This window comes from Varanus komodoensis, unplaced genomic scaffold (genome assembly GCF_004798865.1).
Source record: "Varanus komodoensis strain SLA01 unplaced genomic scaffold, ASM479886v1 scaffold86, whole genome shotgun sequence".
Classification (NCBI taxonomy): domain Eukaryota; kingdom Metazoa; phylum Chordata; class Lepidosauria; order Squamata; family Varanidae; genus Varanus; species Varanus komodoensis.
The window spans coordinates 2274450-2295346 of record NW_025336554.1 but is presented as its reverse complement, the minus strand read 5'-3'; positions in this window follow the sequence as shown (position 1 = coordinate 2295346).

Genomic DNA, 20897 nt, shown 5'->3' with positions numbered 1-20897 from the left:
GTTTGCAAGTAAAGAAAAGGCTTTCTTTCTCTAATCTCTCCAGGGCAAAAAATTTAAAAAACAAGCAGTTAAGGTGGAATTGATTGATAGGAAATCTTTCTCTATACTGGACTCCTGCCAAGGATATCTGGATATCTGCCAAGAAACTTTTGTATTATGTGGTGTTTTTCTCTATTTTATTATCATTGTTGGGTGAGCATTGCTTTCCTTTCTTAGAAGACTATTTGTGGAAAAGCTGTACTTGTTACTAATTGGTATAAGAACAAAGAAAGTAAGTCCCTTTGAGGGAGGGAGGAAGCTTTCTCACCTGCGGCAATCTAGCGTTACGGGGGAGGACTTAAGGCTTGTGTAAAAGCTGAAATCATGTCTCATAAACCTCCTCAAGGGCAAAAACTAAAGTAACAATTACAGTGGAATTAAGCTATACCAGAATATAACTTGTTGAAAGTGGCTTTTTGTGTTCTTGGCCTTCTATTTGCTTTCTGGGACTTCTGCCAATATACATATATATATAATTGGATGACTGCCAAAATAAATTCCTGACAGGCTAATTAGAGAAGACTATGGTCTGCTGACACCTGGTGGAAATTGGAATTACTGCAAGCTCCTTCCCACCTCCCAATGATTTTCTGCTGACACCCGGTGGATCTTGGAATTACTGCAAGCTCTTTTTTCCTTTTTTTTCCCCTCCCCCTTTTTCCCTTTAGGTCTTCCTTTCAACTTCACCTCTCTTTTCTATTTTTTCTCCTTTTTTGATGAATAACTTTCAATATGAGGAAAACACAGACCTCCTCCTCAGCTCCCTGTTCAGCGACTCAGAGCCCAACTCACCAACCTAAGATAGAAGAGATGGCAAAAAGCTTAAGGGAATTGCAAAAAATGACTTTGGCAATACAGATGGCCTTAACAGCTTTGCAAGCATCCCAAGAGAGGATGCAAGCTTCTCAAGAAGTGATGGTAACATGGCTGGAGAGTATGTCAAGTGAACAGAAAAAGCAATGGGATAAATTGGATAACTCTATTAAGGAGATAACAACTCAGCTTTCTGCTGTTCGACTCAAAGCTGAACAGAATATGCAAAAAATACAGGAAAACTGCAGGAAAAGCTAGAGATGGTAGACAAAGTAACACAGTTAATCAAACAAACATGTAAGTCAACATGGGATGCCGTGACCGTACTAGACATGGAAAAAGCATCTTATTACTTAAGATTTCAGAATATATTAGAGGAGAAGAGTGAGAAGTTGCAGAAATTGATGACCAATATGCTGGCAGATCTCTTAGGAGTAGATAATGAAGCCATGGACTTGGGGATCAACCTGATATATAGGGTCAATTCAAGCTATACTAGAAGAAACAAACTCCCAAGAGAAGTTCATGTCAAATTTTCTCTAAGGTCTATAAGAGACAATGTTTTGAGGCCTACATGTGAGAAACCGTTAAAGAGAGATGATCATCAAGAAGTGAAGGTTCTGAAACAAATACCATGGAGAGTTAGAGATGAGAGAAAGAAATACTTATTTCTTACCTCTAAATTGATTAAGAAAGAGATTACTCAGAAGGAATATTTTTCACTTGGAACTCTGTAAGATATAGATTAGACTCAATTCTCAAAGCCCAAGAATTCTATGAAAAATTTAGATCGATGCTCGAACAGGAAGAACTTGGCATTGCAAAAGAAGAAGGAAAAAGTACTGAAGCAATGGAAGTAACAGAGTATCATTCGGAAGAAGGAGAAGTAACGAATCTCGATGTACAGCAAGAAGCACAAATTTTGGACCCAAAGGAGAAGAGAAAGGGTAGAGCCGTAAAGGCGAAAAATAAGTAGATATGTATAAGTATATACACACACACACACACACACACACACACACACATATTTATTTATTTTTTCTTAAATGCGGCTACAAAAAGAGAAGGGAGAATTGAATTCCTCTCCTTAAATATTAATGGACAGAATGGACCCACTAAGCGAAGAAGGGTTTTTGCTCATCTTCAAAAATGAAAGTTAGATATAATCTGTTTACAAGAAACACATATTAAGAAGCAAAGCGTTAAACTTTTGGAATGCTTAAAACTGGGAAAATTGTTTGTATCTTCTACTTCTCAAAAGAAAAGAGATTAGCACTCTATGTTAAGGAAAAACTGGACCCTAAATTTATTCTTTCTGATGAGGAAGGTAGAATTCTGATGGTTGAAATTACAATTAAATGGGAAAAAAGTACTTTTAGTGGCAACATATGCGCAAAACGATCATCAGGAGACTTTTTACCAAAAATTACACATGTTACTTCTACAAGTGGATTTCCAGACGATGTGTCTAAAGGGAGATTTTAATTCGATTGTGGATAAACAAATGGATTATAAGAATGTTAGTAAAGGAAAAAAGACTAGGAGGATACTCCCAAAGTCCTGCTCTAACATGACTGAGGACTTTAGACTGACATACGCTTGGAGGAACAAAAACCCATCTTTGGCCAAATACCCTTTTTCTCAAATAGACATAGGTCGTGGTCTAGAATGGATATGGTTTGGATAACTCCAGACTTAGTACCAGATCTGATAGAAGCTGAAATAGAGACAAATGTCTGTAAGCAGATCACAACCCGGTATTCTTATCACTAAAAGGAACTGTAAGGATGCCCAGATGGAGCCTAGATAAAGCATTGTTAAAGGATAAAAAAATCACAGAAAAGATGAATAAGGAAATGCAAGTATTTTTTCAAATAAATAAACCAGAAGAAACTTCTGTACAGAATGTCTGGGATACAGCCAAAGCCTATGTTAGAGGAGTGAAAATAACATACTCAGGGCAAATAAATAAAAAGAAAAAACAAGAGCAAGCACTGATAGTAGAGGAGTTGATGAAATTGGAACAAATGCTGCAGGAGGACACATCAAAGCAAAGTTTTAAGTCTCAGCTGGATATTTTAAGGCATAAGTTAAAGCTTTTGGATACCAATGAGCTTACTAAACAAATGAAATTGACCAAACAGAATTTCTTCAAAAATGCTAACAAACCAGGGAGATTGTTAGCACATAAAGTTAAGAAAGAAAAAGAGAAGAGATTGATCGTGAAATTGAAAGACAGAGAAGGACAGCTGCATTCACAGAGTGCACAAATCAAGAAAATAGTGGAAGACTTTTTTTACAAAGCTTTATCAGAAGGAGGAGACTTCAATCGAGAAAGTTAAATATATTCAAAAGGAAGAGTTACCAAAACTACCAGAGAAATATCAAAAATTATTAAACCAAGAAGTCACAATCATGGAAGTAATAGAAGCAATCAAGTGACAAAAGAATGACAAAACTCCTGGCCCGGATGGACTACCAGCCGAGTTTTAAAAATCTTTCGAAGCAATTTTTGTTACACTCTTGAAAGACATATGTAATGAAGCATTGTTAAATGCTAAAATACTGACTACTTGGACCTAGGCAAATATCACATTAAAACCGAAAGAAGATATGGATGTAGCACAGATTCAAAATTACCAACCTATTTCAATATTAAATGTGGATTACAAATTTTTTGCTTCCATACTCTCAGAAAGTTTAAAGAAGTTATTAATAGACTTTATCCATCCAGACCAGAATGGCTTTTTGCCAAAAAGACAAATGAAGAATAACCTGAGAACTATCTTGGATATTTTAGAGTATTATAAGATACATACCAAAAAACCAATTACTTTATTGTTTTCAGATGCCCAAAAAGCCTTTGATAATGTTAATTGGCAGTTTATGAAACAACAGATTCAAATGGAGTTTGGTGAAAAAATTATGAATGCGATATCAAGTATTTATCAAAAGCAATCAGCCAGGATCTTACTTAATGGAGAACTTTCAAACCGTATAGAGATTCAAAAGGGCACAAGACAAGGATGTCCTCTGTCACCCCTCTTGTTCCTTATGATTTTAGAGGTACTGAATAGATGTGTTAGAGATGACGAGGACATCAAAGGAACTAGAATTGGGGACTAAAGTTATAAATTGCAAGCATTTGTGGATGATCTGGTTTTTATAATGGAGGAACCTTTCACAACAATGTCCAAACTTTTACAATGGATTGAAGAATATGATGAAGTTACGGAAATGAAAATAAATAGAGAAAAAAATGAAATTGTTAGTTAAAAACCTTACACGAGAACAAAAAGAAAGACTCCAGGAACAAGTAGATTTGCAGATTGTTAAAAAGGTTAAATACTTGAGAATCTATCTTACAGCTAAATGTACCACCTTGAAAGAAGATAATTATGATAAATTATTGAAGGATATTAAATGCTTTTTGGAAAAATGGGCCAATTTACAATTATCTTTGATGGGAAGAATAGCACTTGTCAAAATGAATGTATTATCTAAACTTCTGTTTCAGTTTCAAATGATTCCCGTAAAAATTGATAAAAAATTCTTTGATGACTTAAACTTTCATATCTCGAGATTTATCTGGAGAAAAAGGAAACCAAGGATTAAATTAAAAATGCTTCAGGAAGCTAAGAGAAATGGAGGTTTTGGTCTTCCTGATTGGATGTTGTATTATCAAGCGTCTGTTAAAAGAATGGGTAATGTTGCGAAATAAGAGAATTTTGTATCTTGAAGGTCATGATTTGCAGATGGGACGGCATGCTTATATGTGGTATGAAAAAGCTAAGTCTCATGGGTCCTCCCTGAGTCATTTTATTAGAGGATCTTTAATGTCAGCGTGGGAAAAACTAAAGCTAAAACTGTATAATAAACTATCAAGATGGCTTTCACCTATGGAAGCTTTCGTATATCCAAATGTATTGAACTTTGAAAAGATCATAAAATATGGCGATATCCTGGATAAGGATGGTGGGCTGAAACTAGAGCAAGAAATACAAGAACAGGGACTTAATATTTCCTGGTGGTATAAGGTGCATATGCAATCAAGATATGCCAAGGATTGTAAAACATGAGGGTTCTATAGAGACCTAAGAGAATTTGATCAAGTGATGCTTAAAACAGATGAGAAATTTATTAAAAGACAATATGATTTCTTACTTGACAGGAAAATGGAGGGGGAACAGGTTAAGGAAACTATGATAACATGGGCACAAAACTTTGGATTTAATGTTGAACTAGAAAAGTGGCAAAAACTGGGAAAGAAACATCAAGATAACATTAGCAACTTCGTATAAAGAAAATTTATATAAAATGTTCTATAGATGTTATTTGTCGCCAAGCCGATTAGCTAAGATGTTTCCAAATATGTCAAATAGATGTTGGAAATGTAAACATAAAGTGGGTACTTTCTATCACATGTGGTGGACTTGTGATAAAGCGAAAAAGTATTGGATTAAAATACATAGATGGATGGAGAAAATATTATGGAAACCCTGTGCTTTTAAACCTGAAGTTTTCTTGTTAGGCATTATACCGGAAGATGTCAACAGACAGGAAATGTACTTGATGTTGCACTTAATCACAGAGGCAAGGATTGCATTTGCTTAATATTGGAAAAATGAGGAGCTACCCACCGATGAACTGATTGTAAGAAAGATCTTGGACTGTGCAGAAATGGATAGATTGACTTTATCATTGAAGGAGAAAGAGGATACTGATTTCTATCGAACTTGGGACTCTTTTTATAATTGGCTGGAGAAACGGGACATGGCGTAAATTTAGAAATATTTTTCAAACTATGATAAATTAATTGGAATTTGATATTAGAATATTAAAAAGTATGTAGTAGGAGGTTGACCCAGTGAATCCAATGTTTGTGATGTTTGATTTTTTTTTAGTGTTAGTCTAAAAATTTTAATTGTAAGTCCTATAATTTAAACTTTAATTAAGTCCAGAAAAGCAGTCAGAAACATGTTTATTGCTCCAAAAGGAGTCCCCACATTTATGCCACATGTACATTTTTCATTTCGGCTTTTCAAAGTGACATCCTATAAATATTTGTCTTGCTTGCACTGGAGAGACAATCTGAGCTACTCCTGCAAGTGTGGTCTTTGGTTCTCTTCTTGTAACCTGATGAACTCCAGTGTACCGGTTCAATAACGGTCTGATAGACTGTCTCCTAAACTGAGTGATGACTTTTCTTTAACAAATCCTGCACCCACTTCATTTGGAAGCAATTCTCACTGAACTCATTGGGGCTTGCTTCTGAGTAGAAGTTTTAGCATTGCACTGTCAATCAGAGGAAAATCTTCATATTTCATATGCATTTCTTACCTGTGGAATCTTGTAGAGGCCCAAAATATTTTCTATCTGATAGGAGGTATAGGAGAACAGTCCCCCAATGACAGCAGTTAGAGGATCATGTGTGTCACACTTGTAGTTGGGGACAAACTTGTTCCTTGTGGTAAGAAGTTGTATTATACCTTGATAGGTCCACTTCGAATTCAAGTAGCTGTCATAGATATTAAATCCCAGTGTGACATTTGGCAAAATATGGGGATTTTCATTAATTTCCTTTATAGCAAAAACCAAGGCCAAAATATGCTGGTAATACTTCAAAACAACCCTGGAACGAGATTTCATTTAATGTCATAAATGTAATTGAATTTGCATGATGGTTAAAAAAATTTGATTGAATAGAAAGGATAGATCTTGTTGATTTACAGCAATTTAAAAACATTTGGCATTCTATGTAACATTTATTTAAGAATTATCTGTAATTTTTACTTGCATTCTTTTTTTTCTTTTCTTCCCTTTTTTAAAACTTTTCTGTTATTAAAATAAAAAATCAAAGAATATGCAAGATGATCATGATAGTGATGCAGTACATATGCATTTATATATTATGTTACAGGGGAAGAAGACAACAGCAAAGGACAAGCAGACCAGATTGATTCCCATTGGCACTTCAGTCCAAAGCACATGTTTGTCAATAGCCTTGCAAGCAGAATTTAAAGTGTGAAAGATGCATTCAGAATGATGAAACTGACTAATGGTGTTCCATTATGGTGAGAAGTGTCAGGTAATCTTGGGGAGCAATAAATCTCAAAAGGAGGTGCCCACCCTCCAGATTGCCTTGAAAGGTTTGGAATATTTTGCTGGCATTTTAATGCACACTGGCAGAGAAACCAAGTCCTGGTTTTGCATTCACACCAACATATGCAACACTTAGAAAAGAGAAGTACAGTTATCGATCAGAAAAACCTAGAGCAAGCACAAGCTTTAGCCCATGTGGTCCAGAAAGCAAGTATCCCAAGTACATCCCAATCTTACTTTCTACCTAACATAAGAGACTAACAGAAAGGGGTGGGGGAGCAGGAGGCATTACCTGTCCTGAGGCAGTAGATCTTGTGTGTCCAGCACCCTTGGAGGGGAAAGAGGGACGAGAGCACTTTCTAAGACCCTGATATTCATACCTTTTCTCTCTGAAGTTGTGGCTTATGGGAGAGATGAGCTTCCCACATTTATTCTAATCATTGGAACAGGGCTTAACGGTGGCCTTAAGTATTGTTTATCAGAGTAAGAGACAATTTTCTTGTCAGTTTTGGCTAGGTGCTATAGATGAGGCAATTCACAAGTGTCTCAGGACAATGGGTCATCCTCCTTGCAGGGTTCATTGCCTGATCTTCTGAAGGGGGAAATGTCTGACATCTTGTCCACAAGAATTCCAGCATACATTTTTCTCTCATACAGACTAGCCCAGGATACTAGGTCCTTCTTCCTGAATTCAAGTCTCGCCAACATGGCCCATGACCTAAAAAGTCTGTTCTGGCCTGGGGTTTATGGCTATGGTCATAATATTGATGTACAGAAGCTTTACAGAAGTCTGAACTTACATTTGTAAGCAATGGGGGTATGCTTAAATGTATGTGTCTCAAACTGCAGCAAAGCAATCACTCATGCTGCTTTATCCCAAGTCTACAAATGCATTTGAATTAACTAGAAGTGATCTCTACATAGATACATGGAAGTAGTAGGAATAGTTTATTTCTTACATGAGAGAATCCGATGTCAGTTGCTCAATAGTGTGAAATTTAGGAATTTCATCAGCAAAAATGAACATACTTTGAGAAGCAATGAAGCCAATGCTGAGATCCCCAGACTGATAATACTTTTGGAGAAAAGGTTGGGGATCCTTGATGCTACACTTGACAGCCCTGCACAACATGTGGGACAGCAGGAGGAGGAGTAAACTGGCAAAGATCCTCATCCTTAGTTGACAGTTTCTCTTTGGTTACATGTTTGTATTGAGGATGCAGTGTGAAACATCTGAAATATCTTGCCATGATCGCCAACTCATTATGCTAACCTGCTGAAAGTGTGTAGCATAAAAGAATCAATCAAGCTTAGTCTTGCTCCTCTAGCATAAAAGGTAACAGGACAGAAATCAGACTAGATGAGAAATATGACAGACTAGCAAAGTCTTGTTGGTACTAAGTGCTTTGCCTTGGCTCCAGTCATGCTCAGATATATTTATATTCACCCTCACAGTGTTTATTACTTGTTTCGATTTTGATCAATGGAAATCTTTGGGGGATTGGGCAAGGAGTAAAATTAATTATGATAGCTGATAATTATGGCGTACTTGGTGCAAAGCTGTACAGACCCAGGAGTATTACCAAGGAGATACTCATGTTTGTCACATCTGGAAAAAAAGAAATCCCACTATGTTGAATGAGTGGCAGGACTGGCAGCTAAATACTTTAACCATTTCCTTCTCTGAAAAGTTGCACCTACACAAGAGGAGTGCATGAGCTATATATGGGCATTACCAACAGGGTGATCACCCTAAAAAAGTCTTGCCCCATTCTGCCTCCTTCCTCCTCCTCCTCTCCCATCTTGTCTTTGGCATTCCTTGGGACTGTTCACAAGCCCTGATATCACCTCACCACTGTCCACTGGACCCACTGACAACACTTCTGTTAGTTGTGAAGCACAAGAGATCCGCACTGTAATTTCCCAGTGGATTTGGAGAACTGCCCACAGAGGTTTCACTGGAAGAGTCTCCATGCGCCCATGGATGCTGCCCTACTTCCCAGCAACTTAAGAGTGCCCATCAGGGCTTTCTGTCTGCCCTGAAGAGGGAAGCCCAGGTGGTGGATGGGACTTGCTTCAGATGTTTTTTCCTCACAACACTACAAGTGGCTCTCAGTATGGGATATGTCCATGCCAGGTGCAGCACCAGGTACAGTGAATGGCAGAAGTAGGACATTTGAATGGCAGAAGTAGGACACCTGTATCTAGCATCTGGATGCAGGCAAGCATGGGTTGGGGTGCTGCAGGGAGTGGGAGATAGTACATAGGCACTGCTGTAGAGAAGTGGAGATGATGCACTGTAGAAAAGTGTATTAAATACATGAACACATCTGACACAGACACCTTTCCCCTGAAACTCCGGGTAGTACACAGCAGTAGATTATGTAGCATTTTGAATTAGCTGTGATGCATCATGGTTGGACACCACAATCAATAGAGTTCCATTAGTAGAGTTGTCTAGGGAATTCATCCAGTTTTAGTGGGAAATTTCAAATATTGTGGTCTGAGAATGTGGACATGGATTGTCCAGGTTTGAGCCCTCACCTGTGTGTTAGACCCTTGCCCTTCATGGCTTTTTACTTCTAATAAGGAGGGGGTGTAAGAGCAGCTCCAAGCTGTAAACTCCTTCTTGAGAAAGGGATTTGTTCCAACCTCTTTTACAGAGTTGGCAATTAGGCCACTTCTTTAAAAAGACTCCCCTTGACCCAGATTATGATAAGAACTATAGGCCAGCAACAAAGTGTTTGAGAACATGATTCCTGGTCAACTCCAAGTATTTTTGAATGAATGAATTACCTAGTTCCATTTCACTTGGGCTTCAGGACTTGTTTTGGAAATAGAAACTGCCTTGCATGTCTTGTTGGATGATCTTTCAGGTGGGGGGTGGTGATGAGATCCTATTGGTCTTCTTCGAGTTCTTATGGTAACCGAGATGTGCTGTCTGGGTTGGGTTGGGAGTTAGAAGCACTGCATTGAGGTGATTCTGCTGCTACTTGGACAACCTATTCCAAAATATGGTGCTGAGAGATCATTTCTCTGTGCCTTGGCAGGTATTCTATGGGGTTCCATAAGTCTCAGTTCTGTCCCCCATGCTGTTCTAAATGTATATGAAGCCACTGGGGGAGCACATCCATTGGTGTGGTGCAGGTGTCATCAAGCAAATAATTCATTCTCTTTTTCATCAAATCCACGTGAGGCAGTGATTGGTCTGCATGGTAAAGAGTTTCCAGTCCTTCCTGGAGTGGAAACTTCAGTAAATGGTGCTGAGAAATTTTTGTCCCACCTCAAAACCATTAGCCTGTGGGATGCTGCAAGGTTCAATTATGACCCTGGTGCTTTTTAACATCTATACCGATATGGGGAAATCCATGAGCTTGTATTGGAAACAGTGTTATCAATATACAGATGATAATCAGCTGTACGTCTCAATCCCATGGAGGCTGTTGAACTCAGGAACCAATGTCTGAAGGTTGATTTGGAGTGGATAAGCACAATCCAGGCAAAACAAGTAGTGTGGGTTGGGAAACTAACTACTCTGGATGAAGGTTTTTGAACTGGTCTTAAACTAGATCACACAAATCCACTCAAAGACCAAGTGGACTTAACTGAGGAAGCCTAGGTGGCTGAGGTGTCCATGAATTTGCTTTACCACCCTAGCCTGGTATGTCAGCTTCACTCTGTCTGAAGAGGATGGATCTCACTTTTGTTATCCATGCAGTGTTCTCCAGATGAGATTAATTAATGTACTATACATTAAGATGTGTCCATCTTTGAAGGTAGTTCTGAAATTTCAGCTGGTGCAGAATGTGACCATCTGAGTATTCATGGGTGTGAGGCAATTCAGTCATATTTATTTATTTATTTATTTATTAAAACATTTCTATGCTGCCCCTTAACAAGGCCTCGGGGCGGCTTACAACATCGAATACAAAATACATTAAAACAATGACAATTAAAATATATACAGTAAAATAAAATAAGCCACCCTGACCGAATAAAATTCAATAATATTAACATTTAAAACGCTGCATAAATTAAAAGTTCTTCACCTGGCGCCGAAAAACCAATAACGACGGCGCCAGGCAGACCTCTCTGGGGAGCGCATTCCATAACTTAGGCGCCACCGCTGAGAAAGCCCTCCTCCGAGTAGCCACCCTCCTAATTTCCTTCACTGAGGGCTCCCGGAGGAGGGCCTCTCCTGCTGATCTCAAGGGGCGGCTGGGCATATATGGACGTAAGCGCTCCTTCAGGTAACCAGGACCCAAGCCGTTTAGGGCTTTATAGGTCATCACCAACACCTTGAATTGGGCCCGGACTTCAATGGGAAGCCAGTGAAGCTGACGGAGAACTGGAGTCATGTGAGCATAACGTCCAGTTCCCGTCAGCAGCCTGGCAGCTCTATTTTGAACCAATTGAAGTATCCAGACCGTCTTCAAGGGCAGCCCCACGTAGAGCGCGTTACAGAAGTCAAGACGGGAAGTCACCAGTGCATGAGTCACTGTTGCGAGGCTGTCGTACTCCAGATAGGGGCGCAGCTGATGAATCAGCCAAAGCTGGAGGAAAGCGCTCCTCGCCGCTGCTGTTACCTGAGCTTCGAGTGAAAGCTCCGGGTGGAGGAGCACTCCCAAGCTGCGGACCTTATCCCTAGGAGGGAGTGCAACCCCGTTCAGGACAAGGTTCAATTCACCTTCTCCGAAGCCGGAACCGCCTACCAACAGGATCTCCGTCTTGTCTGGATTGAGCTTCAGTTTATTGGCCCTCATCAAGCCCATTACCTCGGCCAGGCACCGGTTCAGTACAGCCACCGCCTCACCTGGATTGGTGGAAAACGAGAGGTAGAGCTGGGTATCATCAGCGTACTGGTGATTCCGCAGCCCACACCTCCTGATGACCTCTCCCAGCGGTTTCATGTAGATGTTAAACAGCAAGGGGGACAAAATGGACCCCTGCGGTACTCCATGGCATAGCTGCCATGGTGCAGAGCCATAGTCCCCCAGCACCACCTTCTGGAATCGGCCATTGAGATAGGAGCGGAACCACTGCAAAGCAGTGCCTCCGACCCCCAATCCCGCAAGCCTATCCAGAAGGATACCATGGTCGATGGTATCGAAAGCTGCCGAGAGGTCCAGGAGAACCAACAGGGACGCACTCCCCCTGTCCTTCTCCCTGCACAGGTCATCGTACAGGGCGATATAATGCCTATGCTGCGACTGGTTACTGGCATGTTTCAGAACACAATCTAAACTGTTGCTTTTGACCTTTCTGAATTGCTGGAACCATCATCAATTGGAAAATGGACTTGAATAATCCAATATCTAGGAAATGCATGTCTGATATAGAATAAACTTTGGAGGCTATTTCAGGAAATGAATAGGGCACACAATTTTTATGCTTTCTTTTCCACACGTGCAACAGGGAATGCCTTACATAACCACTGATAATCACACCCAAGATACACACACTTCTTTGTGATTACAAATAAAATCTCAACTATTAAAGCAGAAAAATGCTCCACATGAGCTTAACTTAAGCACTGATCTTGAGTTTCCATTGAATTAATACAATGGATATATCTGACGATGACAAGTCTTACCTGTTTGGTCAGCCAGATTCCCTTCTGGACATGGAATGTAGGTGAAGATCCTCATTATAGAAATTCAGCACATTTCCCAAAGCATCTCAAGTCCTACCTGTTTAAATGAACTATGCCAGACAATGGCATCCTTGTCAATCATGAAAATATTGTCCTTTAAAGACTGGGAATCCATCCTTCCAATTTTAACTCTAACAAAAAATTTGTTTGGGAAAGTGATCCAGTGTATAACATCAAAGCCTCCTACTAATTCTTTGTTGTCATTGAAGAATATAATCTCCCCAGCACTGTTATTGAATGTGACTCGTTTCAGAAAGTAATGAAGCTGCATTGAAAAATTAAAATAACAATGGTTACACAGAGTGGAATGGGTGACAAGGAGGGGTGGGCCCACCACAGCCATTTAGGCCAGCATGCCCAAGCCCAGGCCCATTTGGTGCCTGTTAGGCGAGGCTTTGGGGAAGGTTCCATGGTTTTGTTCTTGGTCTCTTTCTCTGTGTGTGTGTGTCTGTGAGAGAGAGGGGAGGGAGAGAGAAAGAGACAGACAGAAAGACAGAAACAGAAAGTGTGTGGAATAATGGTGGCAGAATCCTCTCCCTCCTTGCAGAGCCAGTCTAGCACTCTGGTATACAATGGTGCCAAAGGTGATGAAGCAAGCCAGGAGATGACTAAAGCACAGGTGGTGGAAAACTCAGGACAATTTTGACCAAACACAACTTAGAGCTCATTATTGAGCTTACTTCAAGGTGATTACGGAGGCTAAGAAGCCTTTCTATAGCACCTGTATTGCATCCTCAAAATGCTGACCAACAGTTCTTTTCTGGGTGGTTTGGAGCCCTTTACATTCTACCCCAAGAATCTATTGAACCTTGGCAGACCCTAAAATGAATTTGCACAGCATTTTTTAGGGCAAAATTAGTCTTTGGAGGTGTCCAATGCACCATGCAGTCAATCTTTGCTGGATGAGTTGCTGCCTTCCCCCCCCCCCCCCCCCCGATTTATATCTTGTCTTTTTCCTACAAAGGGCTCAAGGCAGCTTACATCATTCTCTTCTTCCATCTTATCCCCACAACAACAACCCTATGAGGTAGGTTGGGCTGAGAGTCTGTGACTGGTTCAAAGTCACCCAGTTGGCTCCATGGCTGAGCGGGGACAAGAACCCAGATTGCCTGTGTCCCATTCCCATGCTCTTAACCACTACTCCACACTGGCTCTCAGTGTGCGGCCTGGTGGTATGGACAGGACACTTGGCAAAGTCCTGTCTACCACCTGCTTGTTTGATTCTAGCCCATTTTGACTTATCGGAAGATCTAGAGAGGGGATCTGCACCTGGGTCTTGGAGGCTGTAAATGCTTCCCTCAGAGAGGGAGTGGTGCCAGCCATATTAAGAAATGGTCATGGTTACACCACTCCTAAAAAACCCCCAATAGACTATGCCCCCCATTCTTCTGACTAACACACTCACTTGCCAATGACTGATACAATGTTCATTATGTGATTGTGTGCAACAGGTCTTTAAACCAGTGCTTAACTGAGGCTTCTTCATGTATTTTCTTTGCAGTAGTCAGGGGGTACACTTTATACTTGTTCCTACCAGGTTTTGTCATTCCCTACCTTCCTATACATGCTATTATGCAACCAGCCCATTAGGTGTTGTTGAAGTATAACAAAATTGCACATACTTGCCTCAGAATGATAGCCTTTTAATAGACTATTCCCTAAATTCTAAAAAGCAAGCAAACAAAAATGGTCTGCGTTTATATAGGGCAGCAATGTTATTTGAAGCCTTCACAAATTACTGTGAGTAAAGGATCACAAGCACATTATAAAGGTGTTGTGTAGAGAAGCCCTGCATCCTAGACACCTCAATTTGCATGATGGACACTCTGTACCCATGTTTTTCTATGCACTATACATTTTATTCAATCAATGGATGGAGTTATTCCATGCCTGACTTCAAATGCATGACTTTGCGAATGTATTTCTCAAGTTCAATAGCCATGGGAACCAGGTTACATATAAAATAAGATACTCCCTGTTTAATTCATGCACACATGTCCAAAGAAGCGGAAAATCTTTACTTCTTTTCCTGGGAGATAAGCATCCTGCAACATGGGTTAGTGGAGATCCTCTTACTGACCATTTCTCATATTGCTGCATAGGAGTGGACACAGGAGTAAGAGATTTAAAACAATTACCTGCCATGGCTGTATCTTCTTGCTGTCTTTCTCCATCACTGACCCCTTTCTGTGTCTGAATGAATAGAAGGCATGTAGCGCATGACCAACAGCAATATAGATGCTGTAGCTGTGGCCAGTTAGTCTCAGAGGAAAGACACTGCTAGGGAGGGTCTCATTCTTTTCTACTCCAGTGCAGGTATTCCCATCTACTTTGCCCACATAGGAATCTGGAAAGTGCAGTTAAATGCCTGTTCCCAGAAAACCCTGATAAAACCATCTTCTGTATTGTGAGCAGTGTTTCTACTCAGAATAGATTCCTGGAATCCTTGCAGTTCCTTGGACTGAACTTCAACAGATAGAGCACTGTGGAAGACCTGTGCATCACAGGATTTGTGGGTTTTGCCACATAATTTCAACTCAGTGTGGGGCACCAAAATCCACACATTACCTTTTGCTTTTGTATGGAACCTCCTGTTTGGAACCTCCTGTTTGTTGTAGAGTTAGCACTCATCTGAGAATAACCACGGAGTGAACATCTCCACTGAAGATCAAAGCAGCCACTTTGCTGATCATGATTTTAACATAAAATTTCATCCCACTGTTCAGAGAAGTTCCCTTTTCAGCCAGAAAACCAAAATGGCCAAATGATTCCATGAAGGCTAAACAAATACCAGCTTTGGACCATGTTGGAAGCATGGTCTGCACAAACCATTCTAAGTTGATACCATCCATAGCAATTAATCCAATCCATACCCACTTGAAATGGAGCAGTAACTGCAGAATCATACTGTACTCTTTGGCACTACCTGGAACCATCTGATAGGAGGAGGAATCTTTGGTGTTATCCTTTCTGACTGGAGCAAATGCATAAAAGTGCTAAAGACAGTTGGAGGGGAAATGTTTTGAAAAGAAATATATGCATCCGTGCAGCAGATTTTTTTCAAATGGAATTACTTCCTTAGAATTTGATTGAAATCTTTCTTGTAATACCCTTCAAGGCTGAGAAGCGTAACCTCTTTCTCAATAGGGCCAACATTCCATTTCTGTAAATCTCTCATGACTGGGGCAGAAGATAGGTGGGGCTGGCATGCCTAGTGTTCCAGTGTATTTCAGTTGAAAGTACTTACTGCCAGCGACTGTCCTATAGAAGAGGCATTCCAGCTTTTTTAGAAGGGACAAAAAGTGTGCAAATGACAAAATAATATGATTGGGGAAGGGGGAGCTGTGGGAGAATGTTTTGGGACCATGGAAGGACAATCTGGGACCCAAATCAGAGGTTCTGTGCATGGCTATACTGAATTTTGTCTTATCTCTTTTGGTTAGACACCGGTCACATAAGGAAAAAGGTGAGACATAGGTTAACAGTCTGAGCTTTTATGCACTTATTAAAAGATCACTTGAGCTAGGAGAGTACATTGTGTGTGAATGAATCTCGGCTTGCAAGAGTGTGGATCTGATTGTGTATGCCCCATATCCCTATAACATCTCTTCCAGAGGTCACAGAAATTCTCAAGCCCTCAGAACTAAGCAGTAAATCCTGTCCTGAGACTTTTATGTGTGCGATGGGATAGAAAATTTATAAGTAAATATTGTCTAGGGATCACTAGCTGCCTACAAGCACTTTGAGGTACTCATTTAACTTTGAAGCATTTCACACACACAAACACAGGGGAGGTGGGGGAAGAGAGAGAGCGCACAAGCACAATCTGATATGGACCCAAGATGAAACCATTTCTGAGACTGGTGATGACAACAATGATACCAGCAGAATCCTCAATCTCTGCTGCTGGCCCAACACAAGATGCAAATTTTCCAGACCAGTCATTAGATGCACAAGGCACCTGGAGAGAGAGATGGCATTCTCTTAGACCACAGCAGTCTCACCTCTCAAGTCTACCCTGATGCTGAACCAAGAATGATGGACTAGCTGCTCCCTGTTCCTCCATCCAGGTCTCGGTTATACACACCAGGTCAGCCACCACATCCACTATTAAATTAGGGATGAGGAAGGTCCTATTCTGCACCTGTCTGGCATTTAGGAGCAGCACTGGAGAATTATAGTGAGTTTTATGCATCCCTGCAGTTGGATTAAGTAGAAGATAAATTAGTCTTTCAAAAGGTGGGGAGGAAAGGGGTGAAGATAAAAAGGAAAAAAAAATGTCTTAGGGTCCATGCATGAGGAGAAGGCCTACCCTACCCCATCACCCCAACTGCATTTGCCACCATCAACTTGTGGAGGACAACAAATTGATATGGGTAGAGCAAGAGGTTGAAGATGAATGAATGCATGATTGAATGAATTTACATTGAACAAACAATCAAATAAACTTAATTGAAATAATTTGAATAAATGGGTACCACCTGATATGAATCCATCCAGCAGGCAAAACAGGCACTAAAAGCATATTTAGTAGAGTGTGCCATAGGTAGCACTAATACTTCCATGGAAATTCAATGAAATAAGGACCTTTGCCCTATACAAACAGTCATGCAAAATGCATTAATGCTTTGAAATAAAGTTGGAGCAGAAATGTGCTCAGTTTACAGTGGAATGAGAACATGCCTAATTTTGTATTCAACATCCAATATTCAAAACAAAACTTTTCAAAGTTTTGCCATCTTTCAAAACTTCCACTTCTCTGAATTTTGCAAATGTATCCAAATACAAAAAGTTTACCAAACATGCATGGTATTAAAACTTATTCCCAAAGATAAATATATTTGCATAAATGAATACATATATAACAAATAAAATTAATTTGGTGGCAGTGTGGTACAGTGGTTAAAACTTCTGGCCTGTGGATTAGGAGCTCTGCATACAATGTAAATGCACACAAGTTTATTTGATTGTTTGTTCACCGTAAATCCATTCAATCATGCATTCATTCATCTTCAACCTTTTACTCTACCCATATCAATTTTAATTTTCAAGGTCTTAGCACAGATAAATTAAGATGATCACAAGGTCTAGAGTTGTTTCTAATGCCCTGAGAAACATCTTGCTAAAATGAAACTGTAGAACTTGAAACTGGGTAAGAATTCCAGAAACAGAAAGCTCTCCATTCATCATTTCAACTCATTGTATAAGAGTAGAAGAGTTCTATAACATGGCAGTGATATATTGTAAGGGTAGATAAATAGAGTAAATACTTACAGGAATTTTTTTGATACTATCCCTGGGGGCTTTTTGTTGAAGTCTTTGGAACCACAAATAAAGAAGGTTTGATAGACAATTCCACTGAAGATTGGTTCTCCTGGCTGAACATATGTATGATGGATGGGGTGGGGATCCCATGTGCCACAGTTAAAATCATGAGTTTTGCACACTTTCTGTGGTAGAAGCATCATCTGAACAAGAAATATCATTGATAGCAGAACTTACCTCTGATTGCAGAGCCCCTACCGGCAGCAGGTCGGTGCTATCATTACAATCAAAGCAATGAAAGAAGCCTGAACTGAGTTGCTGTTTGACCTGCTTATATGGAGGGGTGGCTTTCGACTCATCTATCAGTGGATCTCCATGGTGCTGAACCTACTCTGGGGATGGGTTTTAGCACCTTAGATAGCAAAGCTATCTAAAGTTCCAAAGCAGAGTGAGTGTTTTCTCTGGTACTGTTGGATAAAAAAGGTTGTTTTGACTGACCAGAAGGATTCACTCTCCTGGGGTTAACAACAACCCATAGAAAGAAAAGCAACTAATGAAAGGGAATTATTTAACATGTAAGTCTGTTCTGCTTAACAATATGGTCCTGTTCTGTTCTGAGTTGCATTTTTATGTGACATTGCTGAAGTTCTTGTTGCCATCCCCAGACAAAAGATGTGCATCCCTATTAACTGGTTAGAAGAGATCTACAGCTAGGCTAGCAATTAAGAGTAATATTTTAGAGTCAGAGAGGAAATAAATTTCTTTGGCAATATGGCAGTTCTGATTGATGCCATTTTTGTTCTGGAGTAAGTTTATTTTCTTGAACTTTGTATCTTCTCACTAGCTCTGTATTTCTCTGAAAATCATAAAGATCAATTACCATCTATCCACAGCAGGGTGCGAGCAACTCCTAATAAACTTTTCTTTAAAACATTTCATAAAACAGATATTTGCCTGAGAAGCCATTACATCTTGCAAGACTCCTGTATTAACACACATAATGTGTATCCATTGAAGAGTGCTTTGGTCAACCACATTTTTTCTTCTCTCTCTTTCTCTCTCCACCGCCCCCCTTCAAGTTCCTAATGCCATAAAGAGATAAATGGTTTGCCAGAATGTATTGTCATATTCTGTTTGCATCAGGCTGATTGCAGCAATATATTTGTGCTGACATAGTTTAACTTTTGAATGTACGTTTCCTCATTGAGGCTCCCTAGATTAAGAGACTGCCCTCTTGCTGAAAAACTTGCAATTAAGAGACTGTCCTCTTGCAATATGTAGCATGTTTGTTATCTGTACTTATATATTCCCCACAGCTTGGCTCTAAGTCCATATTGGTTCCAGAAGCAGCAGCTTTTAGTATTCCCAGGAACCAAGAAAACACTCTGATAGAGATTATGAAACCTATTTAATAGGCTTCATGCTTTCGCCATTCTTGACCAAAAGAAGCCTCTCCTGGGTAGTCAAAAAAATAAAAAATAAAAAAATCCAATATAATATAATCTAGAACTCAAACCACTATCCAGAAACCAGAAGGGTTACCTTTCAGACTGGTCAATCTGGAGAGTTTCTGGAAAATGTATCTCATGTCTGACACACCCCCACCATGTAAACATATCAAACAATTGAAGCATCACCTGAGCAATCTTGCTGAAACCTTTATTTCATTGATTCCTTTGTAGTGTACGTCCATTACTCTGCAGAACCAGTTAAATCTAAATAAATCAAAAAACACCCCCCAAAAAAGTCCCAGCAAACAAACAAACAAACAACTCCTCTTTTTTTTTTTTTTTTTCATTCAGGGCTCATCTCCATTTCTCAGAGAAGAACCCCTTGAGCAATGGTTTTGTTTCTGGCCCTGAATTGACTGCTGGATGCTTTACCCTAAAACAGTCAACCTTTTCCTAAACCCAGAAGTGCAGAGTGGCCAAAAAGATGCACCCAGTGCACAAGAAGGAACATTGACAGACCAAATGTTTGAAATATAACAGTTTACACGTTTCACTTGGATATGCAAGTTTGGTCCTTGGAAAGAACTAGGCACTGACTTTTCAAGTCTCCATTCATCTGTTTTCTGCAAAAACTTGAACATTCTTGAGGAAAGGATGGAGATGTCCCTGTGTCTCAGCAACAGTCGTGTGGCTCCTAGACAGGCCTCTATTCCCTTGTCTTCAAACAACTAAGAAGAGATTAAAACAGGAGAGGAGAGGCAAGGAGAGGCGAGGCAAGGGGAGGGGAGGAGAATAGAGTATGAACTATACATTTTTAACAGATGGGTGATTTGGTTGCATCGAATTTACTATTCTGATGCATTGAGTGCAACAGGTTTGTTAGAGCAAGAACATGCTAACTTTATTAAAACTTTGTAGCAACCTCAAATACACTGTAAGCTTTCAGGTTTACTACTCTGCTGTTGATTTTCCAAAGAAACTCAAGAACAAAACACTCTGGGCAGATTATGGCTAGTTCACTTTAATTGGATCTAAAGTCAAATCTTAGTGCTTTAAGATTGTTAGGAGTTCAGAAAGATAGAGGAGGTGCATGCATGCTGAGGGAGGCATTTTCTTAGTGCTTTCTTTTTCTGAATTGTTCCCTTTTGTTCAGCTCAGGCCTAAGAATGATAATATAGAATTTAGGGAAGACTAAGAAACTCAGCAAGCCAGCACTGGATGCTAAGATAGAGAAGATCTCCACAGCTACATTATTCTCCCCTTAGTGCTTAGGTAAGTTGGAACAAAGGACAACCACACACTGCAGAACACCAGCATGCTGAAGGTGATGAATTTGGCCTCATTGAAGGAGTCAGGCAACTTCCCAGCTTGGAAAGTCACAAGGAAGCTCACAAAAGCCAGGAAGCCCAAATAGCCCAGCACACAGTAAAGCATGATAGGTGAAGACTCGTTACATTCCAGGATAATTTGCTTAGGGATGGAGCACATGTCAGCATCTGGGAAAGGGGGAGAGGTTGTGAGCCACATGGTACAAATTGCTCCTTGAATGAGGGAACAGGAAATGATAATACAAC